At 47.8% G+C, this 24,813-nt stretch overlaps 1 protein-coding gene across 3 annotated transcripts in view; it reads left to right on the top strand.

Moving 5' to 3' along the window:
• The window catches only part of ZBTB16 (zinc finger and BTB domain containing 16), a 192,894-nt gene that overhangs the window by 134,516 nt on the left and 33,565 nt on the right, over positions 1 to 24,813 (top strand). The gene's annotated exons all lie outside the window — the stretch shown is intronic.

The following is a 24,813-nucleotide window of genomic DNA, read 5'->3' as shown; positions in this document are numbered from 1 at the left end:
GAATAGTAGTAGATGCATTTAATTTAATAAATATTTATTCAGTTCCTATAATGTGCTCTGCACTGTTGGGGTCTTTAGATAACATTCTTCATGGAACTGAGATTCTCCAAGGGAGACAGGATACGCAAATAATTGTGCAATATAATGCCAGGTCATAATAAGTGCTAGTGAGAAAAAATATAGCAGGATAGAGAGAAAAGTGGTATTTTAGATCAGACGGTCAGGCTTCTGTGAGAAGGAGACATCTGAGTAGAGTCCTAAAGTTGGGAAGTGAGTCATTCAAAGGTTTCAGGGAAGAAGGTCTGAGCAAAGGGAGCAAGCACTTGCAAAAGCCCTGAGGCTGTGTTGAACTTCACAAGTTCAAGGAAGAGCACAAAGAGCAGTGTGTGGTCGAGGGGTGGGGAGTGAGGTGGGAGGTGAGATTGGAAATCAGGTGGGTCTCTCAACCCTGGCAAGGAATTTGGATTTTCTTCTGCATGTGCCAGGAGTCCTCGGGAGGGGGACAAAAATATTTGCAAATCATACATCTGATAAGAAACTTTTGGTTTGAAAATGTAAAGAACCCTTAGGACTCAATAATAAAAATACAGGTAACCAAAATAAAACGTGTGCTAAGGATCTGAATAGACATTTCTCCAAAAATAGACATATGGTCACTGAGCGCATGAAAAGATGTTTGACATCATTAGCCATCAGGGAAATACAAATCAAAATCACAGTGAGATACGACTTGGCACCCATCAAGATGTAGCTCTAATGAAATACTGGCAGTAGGAAGTGATGTTGAGAATGGGACAGTCAGAACCCTCACACACGGCTGGTGGGAGCGTAAAATGCTGCCACCACCTTGGAAAACAGTCGGGCAGTTCCTCAGAAGGTTAAACAGTTACTGTGTGACCCAGCAATTCCACCCCTACGTGTGCGAAAACATGTATCTACACAAAAACTTCCACATAAGTGTTCATAACAGCATTATTATTTATAATGGTCAAAAAGGTAGAGATAACTCAACGTCCACCTACTGATGAATGGATAAACAAAATGTAATTTATCCATACAATGGAGTATTATTCATCTATAAAAAGGAATGAAGTATTGACACATTCTGTAACATGGATGAATCTTCAAAACATCACGCTCAGTGGAAGAAGCCAGTCACAAAAGGCCACATAGTATGTGATTCTGCTTATATGAAACATCCAGCATAGACAAATTATAGAAATAGAAAGTAAATTAGTAAATGCCAGGGGCTGGGAGATTTGGGGGGAAAAGGGGAGTGACTGCAAAGTATGGGGTTTCTTTTTGGCGGGATGAAAATGTTCTAAATTCGATTGTGGTGATGGTCATGCACCTCTGAATATATTAAAAACTATCGACTTTATACTTTCAAAGCGTGAACTGTGTATTATATGGTATATGAATTATGTCCCAGTAAAGCTGCCTATACCTGCACACGCAAACGTTTATAGAAAAGGGGGAATATAGTCCATTGGAAGGTGTTGAATGGGGGGATGGCATGACTTGATTTATGGGTTTAAAATATCACCCTGGTTCCTGTGTTGAGAACTGACCATAGGAATGTTTCAGTTATCAATTGCTGTAGAAGAAACCACTCCAACAGTAGATTAAAGCCACGATGTGTTACTATCTCAGACAGTTCTGTAGTTGACTGTGCTCAGCTGGGCAGTTTTCACTTGGGGTCTCTCACTTGGTTGCAGTCGGATGGTGTCTGGGACCGGAGGCGTCTGCAGGCTCGATAGGGCTGGGTGTCCACGATGGCTTCCTCATTCATATATCCACCTCCCAGTCCACCCCATGGCCTCTCTCTACAGCAGAGCAGCCTGGACTTCTCGCCTGCCTGCTTAGGGCTCCAAGAGTCAGGAAGCAGAGACTGCCAGCCCTCTTAAAAGCTAGGCTGGAAACACATAGCATCACTTCCGCCATATTTCATTGCTCTTAGCAGGCACAGGACAGCCCCAGATTCAAAGGATGGAAGAGTAGACTCCCCTTCTCAGGGGGGAATGACAGACACATAGGGGAAGAGGAACTGGGGCAGCCATCTGTGGAGACAAGCCACTAAGCGACCACAGGGACTGGAGGGGAAGAAGGAAGATCGGTCAACTGCTGCTGCTGTTACAATTATTGTCAATATCTTCTTGTCCTTCTGCCTCACAAAATCAGCCTCTCTGAGTGGAAGACATACGTCCTAGCCCTGGTATCAAGGGCTTTGGGCCGGTGTTGCCCTGGCCTGTGGCAGCAGGAGGAGAACTTTCTAGGTGAGCTGTCATTCCAGCCAGTGACCCCCTGGCTTTGTTAAAGAAGGGAACTTGGCAAGATTTTGCCCGGAGTTGCAGAGCTGGTTATCTTCAAAGCCAGAGGAGGACGTAGGTCTCCCAGGCTCCCAGCCAGTTTCTTATTGCTGGACCACATATGTAACCAAGAATCCTAGTCTGAGAATTCAAGCTGGGGGGCTGAGGAGACCGAGATCTGAGCCAGCTTCGCCAAGCAGCTTCATTCTGTCCATCCAGATTAAACTTGCTGCAGCAGGGAGCAAGCTGCCCTCACAGCCAGGGCCAGGGCGAAAGGCTGAGTCCCTGCTCGGTGAGCGGATGGGGTATTGTTCACAAGCAGACCCCACACACTTATTGAGCACCTTCTGTGTGCCTGGCGCCCACTGGGGATATGGCGGTGAGCAACACAGATGTGCTCCCTGTATTTCTTTATCAAACAACTTTATTGAGATATAATTTACATACCGTTCACCTGTTTAAAGTATCCAGTTCAATGGTTTTTGATATATTAGTGTATTTTTAAAACGGTTATAAAAGATATATACATAAAATCTGCCATTTTAGCTATTTTAAAGTGTACAATTCAGAGCAGTTAATGATATTCCAACCTGTTTTTAGAGTTTGGTATTGATTCAGCTCTGAAAGTCAGGAGGCATCTTAGGACCAATGCCCTTCCAGGATTTATTAAGTCAGTGAGGACTTGAAAGTGATCAACACTTTCCAAAAAAGGATATTAGTTTCAGGTATGATTGGAAAGAACCTGGAGTTTGAGTCAGAAGCTGAGGAGGGGGCATCTGACTCCACTGTCTAGCAGGTAAATCACCTTGTTCCTCATCCTTTCTGACCTTCAAGTCTCCTCACCTGCAAAGGAGTATAGTGCCCATCCTTCCTGTAGCAGAGGTGGGTCCCAGCCCATTCAGACTGACTTTTGCTTTATCTCCAAGTTGAATCCAAATTGTGGAGGAGAGACCAAGGTGGATGCTTTGAGAAAGGCTCCCTCCCCACCTGGCTGTGAGCACAAGGCAAGCTCCCGCTGAGTGAGGGACTTCGGCCACTCCCTGGTGTGGGTCAGGGTGCCCTGGGCTGGGGAGAGAGGCAGTAGCAGCCTTATCCTCAGCATTGGGTTGGCAACGAGGCAGCTCTTCTGACGCCCGTTTATCATCTATAGTGCTGTTTCCTGCAAAACCCAGATAGATCCTTAGACTCTTAATAATCAATGAAAGCACACAACTTGAAATCTAGTTGCCGTCTCCATTCTAAGACAGGGGGCCTGTGAGGAAGAGAGAGGCCTGGGTATGAGGAATGCTGAAAGTGACGCTAATGTTACTGGACTGGGAAAAGCCGGTGGGGTACCAGGTATCGTTGGAGAGCCATCAGGAGGGCAGAGAGAGAACTCTGTAAAGGAGAAGCAGTCGAGACCCTGGGAGAGTAAAGTCATGGTAATGCCACCTTTATATTTCTTTTCTTTTTGGCCACGCCACATGGCATGTTGGATCTTAGTTCCCTGACCAGGGATCAAACCCGTGCCTCCTGCATTGGAAGCATGGAGTCTTAACTGCTGAACCGTCAGGGAAGTCCCCACCTTATATTTCTGATACCTTTGTTGATCCAACTCTAACTTCAGTGCCCTCTCCACCAGTCCCCAGCTGCCTGCACATTGACTCACTGTTGTCTGTGGGTGTGTGGCTGAATGGTTTAGGGAGAGATCGTGTAGGTCGTGGCCCTTTCCTGGGCAGGGCTCTTTTGGATCCCTGTGACCCCTTTAACTAAGAATCCTCAACACCCTGATGCCCATGTTCCCCTTGGGAGATAGGATACAGTTTCCCTGAAACAGATCAGGTCTGGGAGTTCCATGCCCAATGCCGCCCGCCATGTCGGAATTCACAGAGCTAATGTGTGGCATGGCATCAGGTGAGTGATCAGGGTGCCTCACAGGTATTCTTGACACTGAAAAATGAATTTAGTAGAAAGTATTTCCAATTCTGTTTTCGTCAAACAAAAGTCATCTTCACGTCTCATCCTTTCGACCCCACTTACCCTGGATTTCTGTCCTGGTGTGTGTGACCCCTCCTTGTGCCCTCCCTCCAGGATCTTTTTTTTTTTTTTTTTTTTTTTTGCAGTACGCGGGCCTCTCCCGTTGCGGAGCACAGGCTCCTCCGGACGCGCAGGCTCAGCGGCCACGGCCCACGGGCCCAGCCGCTCCGCGGCACGCGGGATCCTCCCGGACCGGGGTGCGAACCCACGCCCCCCGCATCGGCAGGCGGACTCCCAACCACTGCGCCACCAGGGAAGCCCCAGGATCTTTTTTTTTTAATATATGAATTTATTTATTTTATTTATTTATTTTTGGCTGCATTGGGTCTTTGTTGCTGAGTGCGGGCTTTTCTCTAGTTGCGGCGAGCGGGGCTACTCTTCCTTGTGGTACACGGACTTCTCATCGTGGTGGCTTCTCTTGTTGCAGAGCACAGGCTCTAGGTCCGCGGGCTTCAGTAGTTGTGGCGTGTGGGCTCAGTAGTTGTGGCTTGCGGGCTCCAGAGTGCAGGTTCAGTAGTTGTGGCGCAAGTGCTTAGTTGCTGCACGGCATGTGGGATCTTCCCAGACCAGGGCTCAAAACCATGTCCCCTGCATTGGCAGGCGGATTCTTAACCACTGCACCACCAGGGAAGCCCTCCCTCCAGGATCTTGGTGGCCTCCGGCTGGTGCTCAGGGAGGACACACTTATGGTTGGGTTGGGCTCAGGCATCGTTGTCACACTTCAGTTTTCTGTTTTGCTACAGTGAAGACTTTGAGGAGATAAACAGAGTCACTTTACACCTTTTATATTATGACAAATACATATTGCAAAACACTGCTGCTTCCAAAATGTTTGGGTTGCAGAGAAGTGAGGAATTAACAGCTCTGCAGCTCCCCAAGATGCTTGTACTTCATTTACACATCAGAATTTTTTTACACTGTTCAGTAAAATAAAAAGCGAGAAAACACACATCCACGCACGTGTACACACACACATCCACTGCACCACTTGGGTTCTATATCAGGAATGTCTTAAATTAGTAAGTAGTTCTTTAAAGTCCAGATAAACTGATAAATACCATTAATGGCTTAATTTATACTCTGGGTTTGAAATCTGACACATGGACACTATCTTGGCTCAGGAAACCAAGTGGTTTTGTGCCAGAGGTTTTAATGACCGATCAGTAATATAAATTGCTGCATCACTGAACAGAAATAGCTTCTCTGTGTCATTTGATCTGGAAACTTCTCCGGCCAGGCAGCAGTTAATAAATTTAAAAATAATTACCCTCTTCATTCAAAGTCAAACTAATTAGGAGTGGGTTTTACAAATCATAATGTTGTCCAAGCCACTGTACGTCCCCGTTTGGGATTTGAACAGGCCTGGGGGGCAACGGCTGGGATCAGGTGGCATTAATTAGAAGGCAGGGGAGATACCACAGCTGCTGAGCTGAAGGTGAGGGGGTTGGGACAGTCTGCAGTGTGCCCTGTGGGGGAGGGAGTGAGGAGAGCTCAGTGGGGCAGCCTTGGGGTTGAGCTGTAGGAACCTACAGCTCTTTTAATCCATATGTAAGGAACTCAGAGCACCTACCTCTGTGTGATCTGAGCATGGGGGAGATGAGGCCAATGCTAGTGTTTGGGGGCCAGGCCTGAGAGACTATGAGAACCCCAAAAGCAGGAAAGGCAGATGTGCGGTTGGCTGGGGAGGATGGACCTGCCTGAAGCCAGGGGAGTGGGGAGGATGGACCTGCCTAAAGGCAGGGGGGTGGGGAGGAGGACCTCTCGAGGGCTTTATTCACTAGGCAGGTTGGGGCCCTGATAGCAGGGGTCAGGTTTGTCTTGCAGGCTTCAGGGAAGAGGGACCATTGGAACCTGATGTCTGAGTGTGACATTCAGGGTATTGGGAGCATAGTGACACACAGAACTTGGGATCTGGTGTCAGACCGTCTAGATTCAAATCCCAGTCCCATCACTTCCACGTTTTATGAGCTTGGGCAGGTTGCTTAACTTCCCTAAGCCTCCACTTCCTCCTTGGTAACATGATGGCAATGATGCTATCGTACAAGGGATGTTGTGAGGATTCAATTTGATGATCCATGGAAAGCACTGAGCGTAGGCCTTACCTGGAATAAACTCTCAGTAAATGGTGGTGGTGGTTACTAACACGGAACCATCGTGGTCTTCACCAGAGGTCGTGGAGGGTACCCATTCCCCTGACTAGGTAGGTGAGAGGGGAAGGGCCAGGTTGACAGTACTGGTGGTGGAGGAATGGGAATGGTGTACAGCTGCTTTTCCAAGGTGATGGGATCTTTGAGGATCCCTGACTTGTCCTCTGGCCAAGAGGACGTTTCCAGCATGCTCAGAGAGCTAACAGCCCCTGGAGCCCTCTAGGTGCAGTGGGGAGAGGTGAGGGCAGAATGAAGTTCTGCATGTTGAACAATCTCACAGAGCAGATTTGGTAGATCTTATTTAAGGCCCTAGCTAGAATGCTCAAAGCTGCCCAGGAGGACCACCCTCTACCAGTATCTAAGCAAATGCTGTATACAGCTAGGTCAGACAAGCTACAGAGCTGGGGTAAGCACGAAGCAGGTGTTCCCCCTTCCAGGAGCAGCAGGGATATGCCCTGCCACATCTTAGAGGATGCCTCATTGGTTGGTGCCCTTGAAGGCTGAGGAATCTTGAGTCCCCTGCAGGTGTCCTGGCCCATGTCTGTTACCATTAGGAACCTGGGTATTCTGGAAATATAAATAAGACCTTCTGTGTGATGCCTCCTTATCCCCTCTTAGTGCCCTGGTAAGGAAAAGAGGCTAAAGTCATTCCTAGGTTTAGGAGTTCTGGGGCTAGGAAGCTTCAGGGAAGCCCTAGAGGCCAGGACACTAGGTTGAACTAGATCACCAGACTTGCCCCAAAGCAATTCCGCTCTCTCCTCCAGTCCCCACCCTGCCTCACCAAGTCAGCCAGGTCAGTGACTTCAGTTTGCTACAGATCAGAGTAGCCTATGCAGCTGGTTTGTCCCATAATTCCTTCATTCATTTATTCCCTAAGTTTTAAAGTACCTACTATGTGCAACGGGCTTTGTGGACCCAGTGCCTAATGGTGAAGAAAACTTGGTGCCTGCCTTCCTAAAGGCTACAGTGCTGTGGAAGAAATAAACAAGTAGGGCAAATTTCCCTTGGGTACAGATAATATAATAACTGTACTCAATTGGATACTTTGGAGATATAATTTTAGTAAGTCCTCATTACAGCCCTAAAACAGACATTTTTCCTCCCTATTCTTTGCTAGAGAAAACAGAGACAGGTTAAGGACGGCCTGTCCAGGGTGGGTAGAATGTGTGCCTCGGGGTCTTGCACCCCAGAGCCCATGTTTTACTGCTGCCTTCCCTCCCCATGTGGGCCTGGACATTGTACCTAATGTGCAGCCCGGGGGCTCAACTCTGCCCATTCAACAGCCTAGGAAACTAGGGCTCAGAAGCCCATATTTGAAAAAGGGGGTCAGTTAAGAACAAACAAGCCAAACTAGAATTAGGACCCACGAGTTCTTACTTGCAGTCCAAAGTTCTCTCCACTCTGACTGCAAAATAAGGACTTTCTTTCACTGGCCTAGAAAAAACTGCTTCATTTCCACCTTCCTGCGTCACAGAGGAAGCCACTCAAGCAGATGCAAATGCTGGTTCTCATCCTCTCCGTGTCAGCTGCAGGAGGGTCCTGCGGTCCAGGAACAGCTAACATGCCTGGTGGCCAAGGGCAGCCGTGCTGCGGGGCCTGCCCTCCCCTGATAGCAGGGAGCGGATGCTGGAGGGCGCCCTGCCCCAGGGCCCTCTCCTTTTCAGTGTGAAGGAGGCTAGGAGGCACACTGTTGTGGCTTTGGAAGGAGAAGGCAATGAGAAAACACTCTCTCGCGTGCACACACACACACACACACTGCAGCTCAGTAAACACCCCCTTTGAACGCACAGAGCTATACCCCCGCCTTGGTGGTGTCGGCTGGCTACCAGCTTGCACTGGCCCCTCTCTCCCTCCTGGTACATTAACGATGCTTGGAAAAATCTCTGGGGACAGTCTCCGGCCCTGAACTTCAGAGGAGAAAATGAAGTCCTTGTTTGCAGGACTTTCGGTGGTAGATGGCCAGGCAGTTCAGAGACTTGAAAGAGTAAGCAGCAGCATTCCTTCCCTCGGGGCGGTGCCGGCCTTGCCCCCCTCCTGTCCCGGGTCTGGCACGAGGGGCGGCACTGGGCACAGAGGAGCCGCATCAGAGTGGCTGGCCCCTGTCCTCCAGCAGTAGGAAAACCAGCAACTGTTCTGGCTCCTGCTCCCAAGGGCAGCCTCTGGTTGCCCAACCTCAGAGGACGGGGGAGGGGAAGGCAGAAGGGCCAGCGGACAAGAAGGAACTTCACCTACCCAAAACTTGACGTGGAAAAAGGCAGAGCGAGCCTCACACCCCTGCCCACGCCGGAGGGCACGCACAGGACAGGGCAGGGGGTCATCGGATGGACACGTGGACTCCACTTAGGTTGGCATGACCTCCCCATTGAAAACATAATAGCTTTCGACTTTTCTAAATATCAGGGGTGATTTGTATAGCATTTCACGTGGCGTGCCAGGGAATTGAACCTGAGAAAGCCCAAGCTCGGAACGGCTGCTGAACGTCATGGGCACTTTGGGAGGGAGAGTCATGTGCTGCTGTTTGTACAGTCAATTCACCAGCATAGATTTACTCTTGACCTCATTTCATGCTGTTACTATAATGGCATGTTTGATGCCTAATATAGAGTTTTATTTTCCAAGCCCAGGGCTCTCGGCTCTGTTGGAGCTGCTTGCGGTGGCGTAGGGAAGGACAACCCAGCTGTCACCTGCTGGCCCAGACAAGCCATCCTTCTGCCCCGTTCACCCTAGTGGCACCCAGGGTCCCTCTGGGCTCCTTCTGGATGGACCCCCAGTGCTTCTTTTTAATTAATAGATTTTGTTGGGTATTTTTTTTTTTGAGTGATTTTAGATTTACAGCAAAATGGAGTGGAAAGTAGAGAGAGTCCCACGTACCCTCTTCTCCCCGCGCTACCACAACTCCCCCACTGTGAACATCCCCCATCAGTGTGGTGTATTTGTTACAACTGATGAAACTACGTTGACACATCTTTATCACGCAAAGTTTATGTTAACGGGTCATTTTGGTTGTTGTAAACTCTCTGGGCTTTGATAAATGTATAATGACGTGCATCCACCATTGTGTCATGCAGAAGAGTTTCACCGCGCTACAGATCCTCTGTGCTCTGCCCATCCATCACCCCAGTGCTTTTTATGTGAAGCATTGCTGCTTTGAGAGGTTTGGCTCTCTTGGGATTGGAGAGGAAAATTGACCCGAGGTTGATTTGGGGTTAGAAAAGGTTGAAGCTCATTCACTCAAGTAGACATCTTGAGCATCTGCTTTGTGCTGGACATTGATGCTGGGTCCTGGAATAGGGATACAGCAGCAAGCAGGACTGGTCCCCGCCTTCCCCAGCCTCCCATCGTAGTGGAAATGATGAACGTCATTGTGTGACAGCCGCATGGTATTTGGAAAAGCAATAATGAATGAGGAGAAAGGAGAACCGAGTTCTTATCCTGGCTCTGTCACAGGCTTGCTTTATGACATGGGACAAATGGCCTTGTTTCTCTGCCTCTCTCAAATGTGGGGAGTGGGAATTAGGTAAGAAAAATTGCTGTTTGAGGGGTTCCACGGTTCCAAGCGCAGCCTGAGATTCCAATCTTGTATGGGTGGTCTACATTTTTCTCAACTTTAGCACATTTGTAAACTCTGATTAATATGATCTGTGGATGTTTACAGTTTCTGTCTCTCACCAGTTAGCAAGCATTTCTTTCATTTTATTTAGATGCTTATTCAATAAAAAATTAAATGCATACTGTGTGTGAAGAAGAGATTAAAGGTGAAGATCTTTTGCCTTTTAAAAACTATTCCAGAAGTTTGAGGGGAATGATAGTGTTTTGATCTTTTTTTAAATCATGATGATATTTTTAATTGAAAATTTCAAATATACAGAAAAATTACAGATTACTAAAAGAAATTCCCATATGTATCCTTCATTTACATTTGCCAATTAACATTTTTCCATATCTGTTTTATTTTTCTCTTTTTCACACACACACACACACACACACACACACACCCCCTAAAGAGAAAAATAAAGCAATATCTCTATCGTCTTTCTTTCTATCTATCTATCATCTGTCTATCATGTACATCTAATTTTTTGAACAATGGTGATAAATTATTTAAAAATTTCAGACCAAATGTGATAGTGTTTTGATCTTTGAGGACTATTGTTCAGAGCTTGGACTGTGCTGGCACTGGTGCTTTTATATATTATCTGATAGAGCCAGCATCACCCCACTAAGAGGCAGTTCACTGCCTGTATCACTGCTGAGGACTCGCTGGCTCAGAGAGGTTTAAGTAACATGACTCGTTCAATGGAAGGACTGGTGGGATTCAAGTTCAGGGCCCCCAGTGGTGAGTCTGATGGGACTTTGGGGTCACCTGTCATCCTCCTGTTCAGAGTTACCCCTTCCCTTTCACATGGTCCTCATGCCAGATCCCCCGCGATCAGCTTCAGCCCCCAGCCCTGGGTCCCCACTCACCCCTCCTCCCTCCCATCCCCACCCCCCGTCTGTGTCGCCTTTATCTTTTCAGCTCCTACCCCTTCCTCTCTGGCTGTGCTCCCTTCTCCCTCATGACACCATGGCTGCCCAATGACAGAAAGGAGTTAATAAAACCAATGTGTAACTGAAACTTGAAAAGCCATAAATCGCCTTGTTTTTTCTAGGATGTTGGTAGCATTTTGATTTAATAGTTGGACAAACACAAGGGCCTATTTTATTCAGAGTTTACAGGCCTCAAGGCTGTTATTCCTCCAAATTTAATAGCATTGAAATTGCAGGGTTTGCTATAATTTGCCTATCGCTTTCTGCTCCACCATTGATGTTTATTGTCAGCGGGATGGAATCTCAATCCGACTCACTTAGATAACATGTCTGTTAAACATTTAGATAATTGTACCATCATTAACTTGTCACATTATTTTAGAGATTCAAAACAGAAGCGCAGGGTAAGTAGAGGTACTAAGGGGGCGGGGGGGAAGGAGGAGGAGGAAGAGAAAATCTCTCCTGAGTTAAACAACCAGGAGATGAGAGAGTTGATTTCACACTCTTGACATTTCATCGGAGGTGTCTGAGTAAGGAGGGGTGTGCTGTAGAGCTGGGCCGCCAACCCAGGGCAGGCCACCCCTGTGACAGCACCACAGATGCTCAGAGACCTTCGGTGTTTCGTGCCCAGCTTTGGCCTTCATGCACCAAAGATCAATTTTTTTAGCTTCCCTTAGAGATGCTGATTCCAACATTATATGTAATTACAAAGCATTGAGAACAACCTACGTGTCGAAAGGTAAGGACTCTGTTAATTTTGGTACCTGCATGGAAAGATGTCCACGATGTTTTGTGTGATAAAAGGTGGTTACGGGGGCCTCCCTGGTGGTGCAGTGGTTGAGAGTCCGCCTGCCGATGCGGGGGACACGGGTTCGTGCTCCGGTCCGGGAAGATCCCACATGCCGCGGAGCGGCTGGGCCCGTGAGCCATGGCTGCTGAGCCTGCGCATCCGGAGCCTGTGCTCCGCAGCGGGAGAGGCCACAGCAGTGAGAGGCCCGCGTATCGCAAAAAAAAAGATGTTTAGGGAAAAAGGCTGTATAGTGTGATCTTCTTTAATATAAAATACAGAAGCCATCCTGTAAGATTCTATAAGGCTCTATACCTATTAGCAGTGATTGTCTTTAGAGAATGGGATTACAAAGCAAGGCAGGTTTTACTTTCTGCTGTATCTATTTCTGAATAATAATAATTAGGATTTATTTTCTTTATTGTTATATAATAATAATATTTATTGGCATGTATTACTTATATAATTTTCAAAATTAAGGTCCCATTATAAATAATAAAAATATTACCTTTGAGTCTCATTCTTTCCATGGAGGAGGATTTCTAAAAATAAAAGGCTACAAGTGCAAGTAAATGGGTTTTGAGGAAGATATAGGACATGAATATCTCAGCTGCACTGGTAGGCGCCTCAGTTTCCCACTGTTAAGACAGGTAACTGCCAGATGGAGAACTCGGTACCCTGGGAGGCTTGTGCCAGCGCTCACGGGGCACAGCCACTGTCTCTGTTTACAAGGGCCTGGCACAGGAAGTGGGTAGCAGGAGAGATTTTCATCACGCCTAAGTGAGGACTGAGGTCACACCTGGAGGGGTGATCCAGGCCAGGGATCAGTAGGAATGAAGTCCCATTCCTCAGAGGGGAGATTCTGGGAGCAGCTAAATGTCAACACTAGTGGGGCACTGAGCTTGGCATCCAGAACTGCCCCCCGGAAATTCTATGGTGTATGCCCTCTGGTCCCATGGGGGTGACAGGTGTGAACAGTTCTATCCATCTGGCTTTGGACACCATGTTAGCTCCTGCATTCGCAGGGCCTGCTCTGTGATTTGGGCAAGAGAACTCACTATTGCCTCTCATGGCTGTGCACACCTAGTGACACTGGAAATAGGGGAAAATGCACAAGTCAAAACACAAGGGTTACATGCACCGCAACAAAGAGTAGCCCCTGCTCGCCGCAACTAGAGAAAGCCCACGTGTGGCAGTGAAGACCCAACACAGCAGTCAATCAATCAATCAATAAACAAACAAGGGTTAATGTTTCCCTGATTGTACTGTAAATAATGCAGATATTTGGGGGTGGGAGGGACAAACCATGTAACTATTTTATAGACTGTAGGCTAAATAATGTATATATTTAGAAAAACAGCTTAAATATTTCATATGCTACAGCACAGATTTTTGCTTAGAGGATGAACAGGGCTGGTGGGGCCCATGGGGTAAAGATGGCAGTGCCGTGGCCCCTGGGGTGCAGGGGCAGAGGAGTTGCAGTAAAAGTACGTGTGTGGGATTGGGGATCAACACGGACCCACAACTGTCAGTTTCTTGGAACCCAAGAAGTTGAAAGTCTCAGATTTTTCAAACCATCTTTTAAATATCCTGTACTCTTTTTTTTTTTTTTTTGATATGTGAGGGATACAAATGACAAGCTAATAATGAGAATTTATCAATACTTTTAAAAAGCAACTTCCAGCCCAGGAGAATTGAAAACACCCATCCACGCAAAAACTTGTACAATGTTCATAGCAGCGTTATTTAAAAACAGCCAAAAAATAGAAACTGGAGCCCAGCTGTCCATCAGCTGATGAATGGGTAGGCAAAATGTGGGATATTTGCATGATAGAATATTACCCAGCCATAAAATGGGATGACGTGTACTTACATGCTACACCATGGAAGAATGTTGAAACCGACATAAAAGAAGCCAAGCACAAAAGGCTACATATTGTATGATTCCATTTATGCAAAATGTTCAGAATAGGTAAATCTACAGAAACAGCAGATTAGTAGTTGCTAGAGGCTGAGGGGAGGGGAAATGGAGAGTGACAACCAATGGGTATGGAGTTTCTTTTTTGGGGTGATGAAAATGTTCTGGAGTTAGTGTTCACGATGGTTGTACAACTTTCTGAGTACATTAAAAACCATTGGATTGTGTATTTTAAAATGGTGTGTTTCATGCTTTATGAATTATATCTCCACTAAAATGAAAAGCAACTTCCAGGTCTGTTGTTTTTTTACAGACTCAGCCCAATCCCCTTTACCTGCTGCATCCCAGGATTTTCTAGATAAGTAGCAGTTTGCAGAATAGTGACCGTTCAGACAATGCAAGAGGCTGTGGTGCCTTTGGAATCATTGTATTCACAGAAGGCAGCAAGGAGTAGGATGGCTCAGAGATCCCCTCCCCTCATGCCTCCATTTACAGAACCGGGAAGGAAGGAAGAAAGAAAGAATCAGGTCAGGACCCTCGACAGGTGAAGGATGTGAACCTGACATCCGTAGTCAGGAGGAGACTGGGAGTTGCCGTGTGTTGCAGATCTGCAGAAGAACAGCCAGACCTTCTCATGCCTGGGAGGAGTCACTCTGACCAAAGACAGGACATGGATAGCATGGACCCAGGCAGCCTGTGTTAAGAAAAGAATCACACAAGTAATATGTGCTCCGTATGGGGAAATTAGAAGATACATGTACACAAGAGAAATGTGTCTCCTGTAGTCCCACCGTCTTTTTCTGTTTTGTTCTAAACAACATCGGGGTAATAATATGCAATGCATGCCGTTTTATAATCTGCTGCTTGCATGCCAACCAACCTGCCTCTTGATTATTGTAATACTTCTCGAGTATTCTCCCCTACCCCCGTGTTCTTCTGTAAGCCCTGATGTGCCTTACTTTCTGCACTGGGATGCCCCCTTGGCCCTCCATGCTTTGGCAGTGGGGGTGGGGTGCCAGCCCCCATACATGAAGGAGCTCCGGGGGCTGCTGGCGGGAGAAGTGTCTAACAAAGATGCAGCACGTTATCACCTCTTACCTATCGCGTCTTCTGTCAACAAGATGAACTGGGCTGGCCAGGCGCTTCTGCAGCAGCTGTTTACTTGGCCATTCCAGGCAAGCTTGAGATGCTGGGAGCATAGCCAGTGCTCACATTTGATCTCCTTAGAAGCTGTTTGCCTTTGGTTTTCTCCAGCCTTGCAAATGGCCAGTCGCCCTGGGCAGGATCTGGGCAGGTAATTTACCTTCTCTACTAACTTAACGGATGGCACTGCCTGGGGGCTGGGCAGACCAAGGAAAATCTAGGCATCGATTTATTTGCCAAGTTAAAGCCCAGAGTGAAGTAGCAAGGTAATTAAGCACCTCCATACGTTAAGTGTCCCAGGCCTAACTAGAGAAGATTTCCTACCAGAGAAGAGCCCCAAACAGGTGTTAGGAAAAAGACTTTTCTTTTGGCATTTCCTTCTCTGAGCATTAGGAAAAGTTACCTCACGGAGGGATTGCAGGTTTGGGTCAGATGAAATGTTCCCTGCCCCCACTAGGAGAAGATCCATTACAGATTGGAAATGACTTTGTCTCTAAGTGCCCATTGTCAGATGGGATGCACGTTCCCCTCAACCAAACAAATATAAAATGCTTCCAGCCTCTGCTTCGGATTTTCTATTACTGTTTCACAGGACTCCAGAGAGTTTTAAGATAGCAATTTGATTAAGCTTATGGGGAAGATCCCATCAGATAACATTCTTTTTCTGCAGGTGGAGATAATGTGTTCAAGTATTAAGTATGTTTTAAAGGTAATTATCTTTTCCATATTCATTTTAGTTACAGGAATTGAAAAGGGGGAGACTTTGCATCTGAAAGCCACCCCTTGGGCCCTGGAGTCGCTCTGACCTCTCTCCTCTGGGAAACACACTTGAGGTTTTTGACAAATGAAGGAGCACCAAGTGTTTCTCTGTTTTGAAATGACTTGGGATCCCCTATCTCCAGAGAGGTTGTCCGGAAGGCGGGGTCTTGGCCACTGCCCTCAACAGGCTCCCTGTCCTGGGATGCTTTCTGGACTCCCCATCTTGAGCTCCTGGATGTTGGAAGGGGGCCTGGCTGCTGCTCAGAAAGAGGACTTGCCTCATCCAACCATGAGTCATAGTGTTACATCCCTGCCTTCCAAAATAGAACCTTGGAATCACTATTTACATATATTAGGCCCAGTTTGTGGGTATTCAAACCGGAAGAGGCTAATTCAAAGTCTCGATTCTAACATTTGTAGTCTTCAGAAGTGGAGCAAGAGGCATTAAGGAGGGAGATCCTGAGCCTCAGAGAGGTTCAGTGATTTGCTCAGGATCACACAGCAAGTTAGAGAGACATACTGTGGGCTAGAACCCAGGAATCCTGGTCTCAGACCACTCCTCCTGTGCCCCAGGATATCTACAACTCTGCCATCTCCAGAAAATAATCCTCTTCCCTTTTCCTGGAAATCTCCAGAGTAGGAGATTCTGTCCACGTGGCCTTCTTTGGTTATCCATTTGTCAGGGTCTGCACTGAGAGCTGCCAGGGCGTCTAAAGGTCTGAGAAGAGCAAGCGCAGTGCAGATGCTCTGGACATCCTCAGACCTCACTCGCCTGCCAGCGGTAGTGTTTTAAGAGCTTTTTGCAAAATAGAAAAATCAAACCCAAATCCTACCTTCAGAAAGCTAACCATTGCTAGGGAGGAAAACATAGGTGTATCTTAAAAGGTAATGAATGATACAAGGCACTTGAATGAGATACATACTGTGGGGATCCAGGGGTGGCGATGGGAGTGTCTCTCATCCCTACGTCTACCTGAAATCCTGTCTGCTGCAGCCAGAAACCCGTAGTTCCTGCACACAGTATCCTCCATGTTACATCCCTTCTCTGCCTGATCGCCCAGGAGCACGTGATTAGACTGCAGCTCGCTGGTCTGAAGGCAGCTGACTCTGGGAAGGGACCCCAGGTGATAGGTTTATCATTTAAGACCCAGATGGTGATGTGCAGAGCCCTATTGTCTCCAAATCCCTGACCCAGTTCTGTCAGATAGAGGTGGCAGTGGAGGATAGGTGTGAGGTTGGTGGATCCAGCCTGGGTTTAGGGCTTGGCCTCATGCACTATATCTCAGGGAAGGATGGCTCTGGCATCTGAAATGCACACCCAGTGTTGGCTCTCCCCTGCTTATCCTTCAGAAGATCCTCGTTGTCTCACACCAGCTACACATTCAAATCATTTGGAGGAGCTTTTTAAAAAAAAATAGCAAGAAAGGGCTCCCATCCCAAACCAGCTGAATCAGAATCTCCGGCATGGGGCCCAGGCATGGATGTTTTCTAAAGCTCCCCAGGAGATTCACATGTAAAACCAAGGTTGAGAACTTCTGGATGTGGTAAGATCAGACTCCACTGCTTGGCCCAGGAAGTGCTTCCAGTCAGTCTCAGGCCATCTCATGCCACCACCTGCAGTGTGTTCATCCTGAGTCACTTACAACTTCCTGTTCTCTCCTTGCTGGCTTTCTTCTCCACGTATCTTCCCCTAAATCCCAGAATTTCTTGTGTCTTGTCTGCTCCATTTCTTCTCAGCTCCATTGTTTATGTTATGTGAATGTTTCTGTCTGCCCCCCCCCACCGCTCCCCACCCCAATTCTCATGTTGAAGGCCTAACCTCCAGTGTGATGGTATTTGGAGGTGGAGCCTTGGGCAGGTTTAAATGAGGTCATGAGGATGGAGCCCCCATGATGGAATTGGTGTCCTTATAAGAGGAGGAAGAGACTAGAGCTCTCTCTCTCCTGCTGTGTGAGGACACAGATAGAAGGCGACCGCCTGCAAGCCAGGAAGAGCCCTCACCAGAAATCCAGCCACGCCAGCACGCTGATCTCGGACTTGCAGCTCCCAGAACTATGAGAAATAAATGTCTGTTGGTTAAGCCGCCCAGTCATATAGCATTTTGCTATAGCAGCCCGAGCAGACTGCGACAGTGTCCTTCTCTGTCACACCTTTCCCCCAGATAAGCAGTGGAAGGTGTTTCCTTTTCGTGTCCTGCACCATGGCCATACCCCACTTGTAGCATTTGGCCAACTCCATGTGTTAGGGGCAGGGTGTCGGAACCATCTTTGGGTCCCTGGACGCTTTGACTGTGTTAGAACAGTAGCCGGTCAATAAATATTCGTTGTGTGGTTATAACCAAAAGCAGTAAAGGGAGCTTCCTGGTTAGAAGCGGGAAAGGGGAATCTGTTCTTGTCTGAATTCATATTTTTGCTCTTCACTTGCCAACTGTATGGCCTTGGACAAGTCACTGAACCTTTGCAAGTCTCAGATTCCTTACCTGAGGAATTAGAACTCCATACTTGCCCCCTTTACCTCAGAGAGGGGTGTGAGGACCAGAGTGATCTTAGAAAGAAGTAACGTCCTTGTAAGGTGAAAGGCACCATTCAAATTTAAGGTATTTTTATAATCGTGACATCTCTGGAGACCCTTGGGGGCTGTGGTTTCTGCCCTTCAGATACCCAGCCGGTGCCCTCTGCACCACATCCTCCTTGTGCCAGCTCTTCCTGACCTTTTCCTTCCCTGGCTTCCTCTTTTGCACCTGCCATGCTCTGCCTTGAACATGCGTGAATACTGTATGAAAGCACGTCAAATACTATTATCATGTATTTTGAATTACAGAGAAAACGGTGAGGGAGGCAGGCTGTCCCGTCCGGTGATTACGTATTCAGTGTAACATGATGGGCAGAAGTTAGAGGGAGAGGTGTCCTAGGATTTTTGACCAAATATGATCTGAATGGGTCAATGAGACAGATTCCACGTGCAAGCCATCCCAGGTCCGTAATCTCTAGTGTGGAGAAAGTTCCAGAAGGAACCTTAACTCTGTCATTTCTTCCTCATCCATCCAGTGTGACTGGAGCACCAACCACAGGCACGGGTGCCAGCGTCCGAGGGTAGCCTGCTCGCCTGCCCCCCAGGAGCTTGCAGGCAAGAGGAGGGCTGTGACAGGCATGCCCAGGAGCAAAGGAGGGCAGTGGGCAGGGAAGGCTTGGAGGCAGGAGGAGATCCTCAGGCTGAGTTTTCTTCTCATCCTGCTTTAGGGTAAATTTATCTCGTGGGGTTGGCAGCTGAGTTGCTCGCCACGTCTCATAGAATAAACCTTCGTGTGTAGGCTTGCAGATGGAGGCTGTTACAGTCCCCTTCCTTTTCTGGCCTCCTGTCTCTGAGGTTGGTGGTGTCTGGCATTTGCGGAGGGAAGAAGGATATAAAAGGGCAAGACAGGAGACCCTGGTGGCTGGATTCAGAGCCGCCGCCTTCCGGGACCCCGCAGAGGCCCCTCTCCCTGGACCCTTCAGCTCGAGAAAGCCATTGTGCTCCGTCCTGGCCTCTGACCCCGAGGCTCTGGGAAGCAGCAGGTTGTTGACACTTGCACGGTCATTTCTTGCAGGGCCATTGCTTCCCTTGGGAGCTCCCCTCTCTGCCTTGGGGTGGTGACTGCTCCCCCAGCCGGGAAGGGGGCAGTGAAGGAGGAGGGAAATGAGCTCCCAGTCAGAGTGGGAGGAACAGAGGGGACACCTCCACGGCAGCCGCCACTTCCAGGCAGCTCCCCAGGTTGCGTCCACGTATGTTCCTCTCCCACCTGCCAGTTCAGTGGTACCCCCTCCCTGGGGGCGGGGGAGCTTCGAGGAAATGCATCCAGGAGACATGTTTCTGGCCCGAATTCCTTCTGGCCTTTCGTTTTGGGTCTCTGGTTTGTTGGGGAGCCCCGTATTTCTTCATGGAGGGTGCCTGTCTGTATGTCTCCTTGCGGTCACAGCAACAAAGACTATTTCTAGCCCTGGTGTTGGCTGCCTATTAGAAGTAAGACTCTGGGCAAGTCGCTTGCCCTTTTAGACGTTCAGATTCTGCATTAGTAGGAAGGGGTCCAAAAACCCCACTTACCAACGGGGCTGCTGTGAACCTCAGTGAAACAATGTGAATGGAGTGCTCGGTTCCGTGTGAAGCAAATGTCTGGTGACTCGTCAACGGTTTCTCTCAGAACCAGAGTTTGCTGGCATTTTGCATGTGTGATTCTTACAGTTTTTCTCCCCCTCTTCTTTCTTGGGTATCTCAGGAAGCATTATTCAGAAGAGGGTGGAGCTGGACAGAGGGACGGTTACATTTTTTAAGTGCCACTTTGCATTCCTTTCACCTCGGTCTTAATAATAAATAACTCTGACTGAGCGACCAGAACCTGGGATGTTCTGTTCAAATAAATGCAAGAATGTCTCCAACAGCCAGGCATCCCCATTTGGTGGGCTTGGTCAGGAGCATTTCTCCAACCACGAGAAAAGCCCTCTTGCTAAGCTACAGAAAAATCTCCCTTGTGCTTTAATTCTGGAAGAAGCGGATTAGAGTGGCCATATTTAACCTTTGACCCTGACACAAAAGCATTATCAAAATTAGTTACCAAGAGGCTCTGTCTTCCTTTCCCTGCCCCCCACCTCCCTGTTTGCCGGGGCTGGTTTAGGACCTTGGTAAACTTCTCCGAGTAAGAGCAAAGGTTCAGAAGACCGTTGTTGCCTTAGAGACATCCGGGCCTGGCGCTGGCTGTCCAAGCTGGTGGGGTCCAAGGTGAGCTAAAGGGCAGAGCTGAGAATCTTGCACCGCAGTGGGGGTCCGAATTTATGAGCTGGATTTAAAAACTCTTTCTCCTCTGGAACCAGTTCTCGGCTATCTTGGAAACTGAACACCATTCAGATGGCATATTGATTTTTAGACCCACGTTCGTTAGAACTTTTTTAATGCCTCTATCCACCCAGCTGCTGTATGATCTCGAAATACTGGTTGATCTAAAGGCTTGATTTCCAATATTTTCCCCTTCCAGGCAGAAATCCATAGACTTGGAGGATGGGACAGAACGGGTATCTGGACCTGAGTCGTTTCTCTGGGTGTAAATTCCTCCCTGTCATTTAGTCACTAAATGGGCAATTTGTCTGAACTGAGCTCCACTTTCCTCATCTATAAAATGGGCACATTCATGACAGTGCCTACCTCCTAGAGTTATTTTTGAGGAGAGATAATAGGATACACGTGAAGAGCCTAGAATGGTGTACGGCACCTCAGTGCACCCACTGAGTGTTTACAGATATTAGCTACTGCTGTTCCGGTTGTCATCAGTATTATTACTGATTCTTCATCACTTCCCCAGGCCCTGCATGGCTCCTGCCACACACACCCATCCCTCCCAGTCCCCAGCACATTGGGGTTTGATGGGTGACCTGCCCCACTTATGGCTCCTCTAACCTAGCTTCCGTTGCAGTTATTTTCAGAGTCCCCTCCCAGATGGGGGGTGGGTGAGGACCGGCTTCATTTCATACCAGAAGTCCAACTTTCAGTGGGGGATTGGGAGGGAAAAGTGCTTTATAAGCTTGCGATGAAAGCTGTAAAACGAGATGGTCGAGGATCTGGCCGGGCCCGGTTCAGGATTATGGCCGGCCCCTGGAATGCCGAGGGGGCCTCTCGCAAGAAGCCAGTGTCTATTTACAGTGTATCTCTCATAAACCCCGGCGCTGGGGCGAGGGCAGGGGGACTCGCCCTCCTGGCATGTGATTGATTATCTGGTATTTATGCCATTGAGGACTTGTCAGCGGTTTGGGGTCAAAGGGTCATCTCATGTGTCTTGCCGCCAATCCACCTCCTTTTGTACAGTGCGGACTGGGTGAGCCATGCACAAAACAGCTTTTTCTTTGCCTTGGGAAAAGGGGGAGGGCGTGGGGGGGAGTGTCAATGAAATTTTTTTTCAACCTTTTCTGAATAGTGTCTTTTTAATTCTAAAGAACTTTTAATTAAAAGTAGCAGGAAAATTCATCTTGAGAAGGTTTAACTTACCTTAACAGACACTTTTGTGTCCCGAGAAGCTGGGAGTGACTTTGAAAAAAAAAAAAAAGAAAGAAAGAAAGAAAGGAAAGGGTTTTGTTGTGTCTCTCCCCCTCCCCAGACACGTTCAAGGATCACTGGCGTTTCCTTGCACTCCCTGCCTAAGTGTGGCCCCAGCTTGGGCAAGCAGGAAGGAAAGAGGTGGTCCTTCAACTGTAGCATAGCTGTAAAAACCTAGAAAGGGACTCCAGTCCCTCTGGTGCCATGTTCCCCTGTTTTAGGTGAGGAAATGGAGCCTCAGCAGGTGGAAAGACTTACTCAGAGTCACGTAGCTGGTTGGTTGTAGGGTCAGCTACTGGGCTCTGTTCTCCTGACCCTCCTTCTCCTGCTCCTTTTAGCACATGGAGTTGCTTCTCGAAGTTTCGGATGCCAAGTAAAGATAACGTGATGTTACTGTTGTTGCTTTTATTAGTTATTTGTTTGTTTGGCCGCACCACACGGCTTGCGGGACCTTAGTTCCCCGACCAGGGATCGAACCCGGGCCCCCGGAAGTGTAAGCGTGGAGTCCTAACCACTGGACCGCCAGGGAATTCTCTGGCGGTCCAGTGTTGTTGCTTTTAAATCCTAGATATTTGAGACTTGGGGGCCACTCCTAGGTTCCTTGGGCTGGAGGGACCTCCCCTGCCTCTGAATAGACAGTGTGTGCTCACATGGCACAGAAGAGTGACTCCGTGGCCCCCTTCCTGAAAAACCTACAGAGAGAGGGGCTCTGTGTCCTCTGCTTGGTAGAAAACGGCAGCACCCCTGCCCCGAATCCTTGTCACTCTGATGGTCTGGATGTCCTGCACCGTTAGTTTCCCCCCGAGCTGAGCTCAGGAGTGGCCTGAGTGGAGTGTGTCTCTCTGTCCACCCGTGGTGAGAGGGGCCACCCAGAGCTGGGACAGGCTAGGACACCTCGTTGTATGTACAGTGCTTCTCTGCTGTGGCCTCCCTTCCGCAGGGGAGCGTTTAACCCTCTAAGTCTTACCTAGGCGACTTACCTGGTGATGCCCCAGGACAGCGAAGAAAGACATTACTGGGACACCCTGTGTGTGCCTCTCAGCTCATCGAACAGCGGTGGAAAGCCAAGCAGAGAAATTATTTGCCTAGAGTAGTTATTTGTGGGAGAGTCACATGAAACTCCTGTCGCCACATTCCTGATTTTGTCCTGCTCGCGCCCACTTTAAAAAATACAACACAAAGAATTGTCTTCTCAGGAGTTGCTTTAGAAATCCCAGTTCCCTTCTATTCCCTTCATTCCTATTCCAGTTCAGTTAGTGAATGCTAATTTGGGCTGGTGGGGCACCACTGCGAGGAAGATACTAAAATTGTGTGAGACCTGGTTCTTGTTCGTGAGTGGAGAAACCAGCATTTACCGAATTCTTACAGAATTTGCTGGGTGCCAGGCACTGTGCTAATGCTTAACCTCGATCATTTTATTTAGTCCTTATATCAGCTTTTCAAGGTGAACATTCTTGTTTCCAGATGAGGAAGACATGAACAACTTTCCCTGGGGTATATATCTGATAACCATTATAGCTGAAACTGATTGAACATTTGTTTTATGCCGGGTAGTTCTAAATACTTTAAACACATGATCTTCTTCGATCTATATAAAACCGCTGTGAAGTAGGTACTGTTATCATCCTGGTTTTACAGAGTCTGAAACAGGAACCGAGGAGCTAGGTAACTTGCCCAAGGTTACACAGCAGTAGTAACTGGCCAAGCTGGATTTGAGCCCCAGCAGTTGACCACAGAGTTCATCCTTAAACCGCGTTACCACTCTGATTCTTTAGGTCTCAGAGCTGGGCTGGAACCCAGGGTTTCAGATGCCAGTGCTCATGTTGTTTTTTTCCCACTATCCTAACATAAATTTGCTGGGCGACACTATATATAGACATATATAAATCAACCAGAGACCAGCAAAAGGTCACTGTGTAATCAGATGCCAGCCTGGGTGGCGCATGGAGAGGAATTTAGAGGAGGAATATGTTAACGAGGACATCACGGAGTCTCCTCTCCGGGCTCCCGTAGTAAGGGCACTGCGCCTTATTCATCGCTCCGTTGCCAGACCTAACCCAGGGCTGGTACACGTTAGCTCTTCTGTAAATGCCGATTAAATTACTAGGAAAGCTTGAGTAGGGGAGGGGGGGTTGAAATGAATTTGTTTTAGGAAAATGATGTTGATAACTATCTCCCTTTCATTGTGTGCTGACCGGGTACCAGCGACTCTGCTAGGTATATTATTTATGCTGTGCTTTAACCCTTACAACAGCCCCAGAGTGAACTGAGGCTGAACAGAGGCTCTGTATCTTGACCGAGAATTCAAAGCCTTTTCTCCCCAGGATTTCAAAATCCATTGCCTTTCCCAAGGCCAAGAAAAAGTTACGAGCAAAGGGGAAGAAAGTGCAAGTGAGCGAGGAAGACTGCAGAGAGACTGCTCAGTTGGCACTGGGGACCTGGAACGCCAGCGGGGGAGAGCATGTCCTCTTCTTTTCTGCTCGTGGTTGGGAGTTGCCTCTTTGATACAAGCATATCTAGATCTATGAAGTTTAACTGTGTCCAGTTAATTGAGTTTATAATTCAGCACCCAAATGCTGAAAAGAATTGTCTTTTATGTTCCTTAATGAGTGCTGTAAAAACAAGTGGTGCATCTAATTTTATGAATGATGCTTTATGACTTACCTGATAACTAGTAGTTGTTCAACACAAAGAACTCATAACTCAGTCCGGGCCCAAGATGGCTGCCTGCAGTAAAAGAACTTGTTTTAAAGTTGCCATCTTGTCCCTCTTGAGTGGCCTTGGAATTCACCTGTTCCCTCGTCCACGATCTCCTCTGGTAGAGGATGGGGCTCAGGTTCCTCATTCTGGGGGATTGTGGAGAAGGGTTACCTGGCCTGCCAGCCCGAGATGACCGAGAACTCTCACCTCTCCGAGCTGGCTCCTACCAAGAAGGGGAAGGGAAAAACATGACGGCCCATCCCAATCTCTCTCTACCGGCAGACACTGCGTTCACTTAGCTGTTGCCAGCTGTGCTAAGGAAGAGAATAGAAACATAGAGAAAGAGGTACAAGGGCTGTAAAAAAGAATTTCTTTTATCTTCACCCTACAACAAAGACAATGAGCCTTGAAAAAAAATGAGGAGAAGAAACTTTGGTTAGACGCTGGTGA

Source organism: Delphinus delphis, chromosome 8, assembly GCF_949987515.2.
Source record: "Delphinus delphis chromosome 8, mDelDel1.2, whole genome shotgun sequence".
Lineage (NCBI taxonomy): Eukaryota > Metazoa > Chordata > Mammalia > Artiodactyla > Delphinidae > Delphinus > Delphinus delphis.
This window is presented reverse-complemented; position numbering and strand designations above follow the sequence as displayed.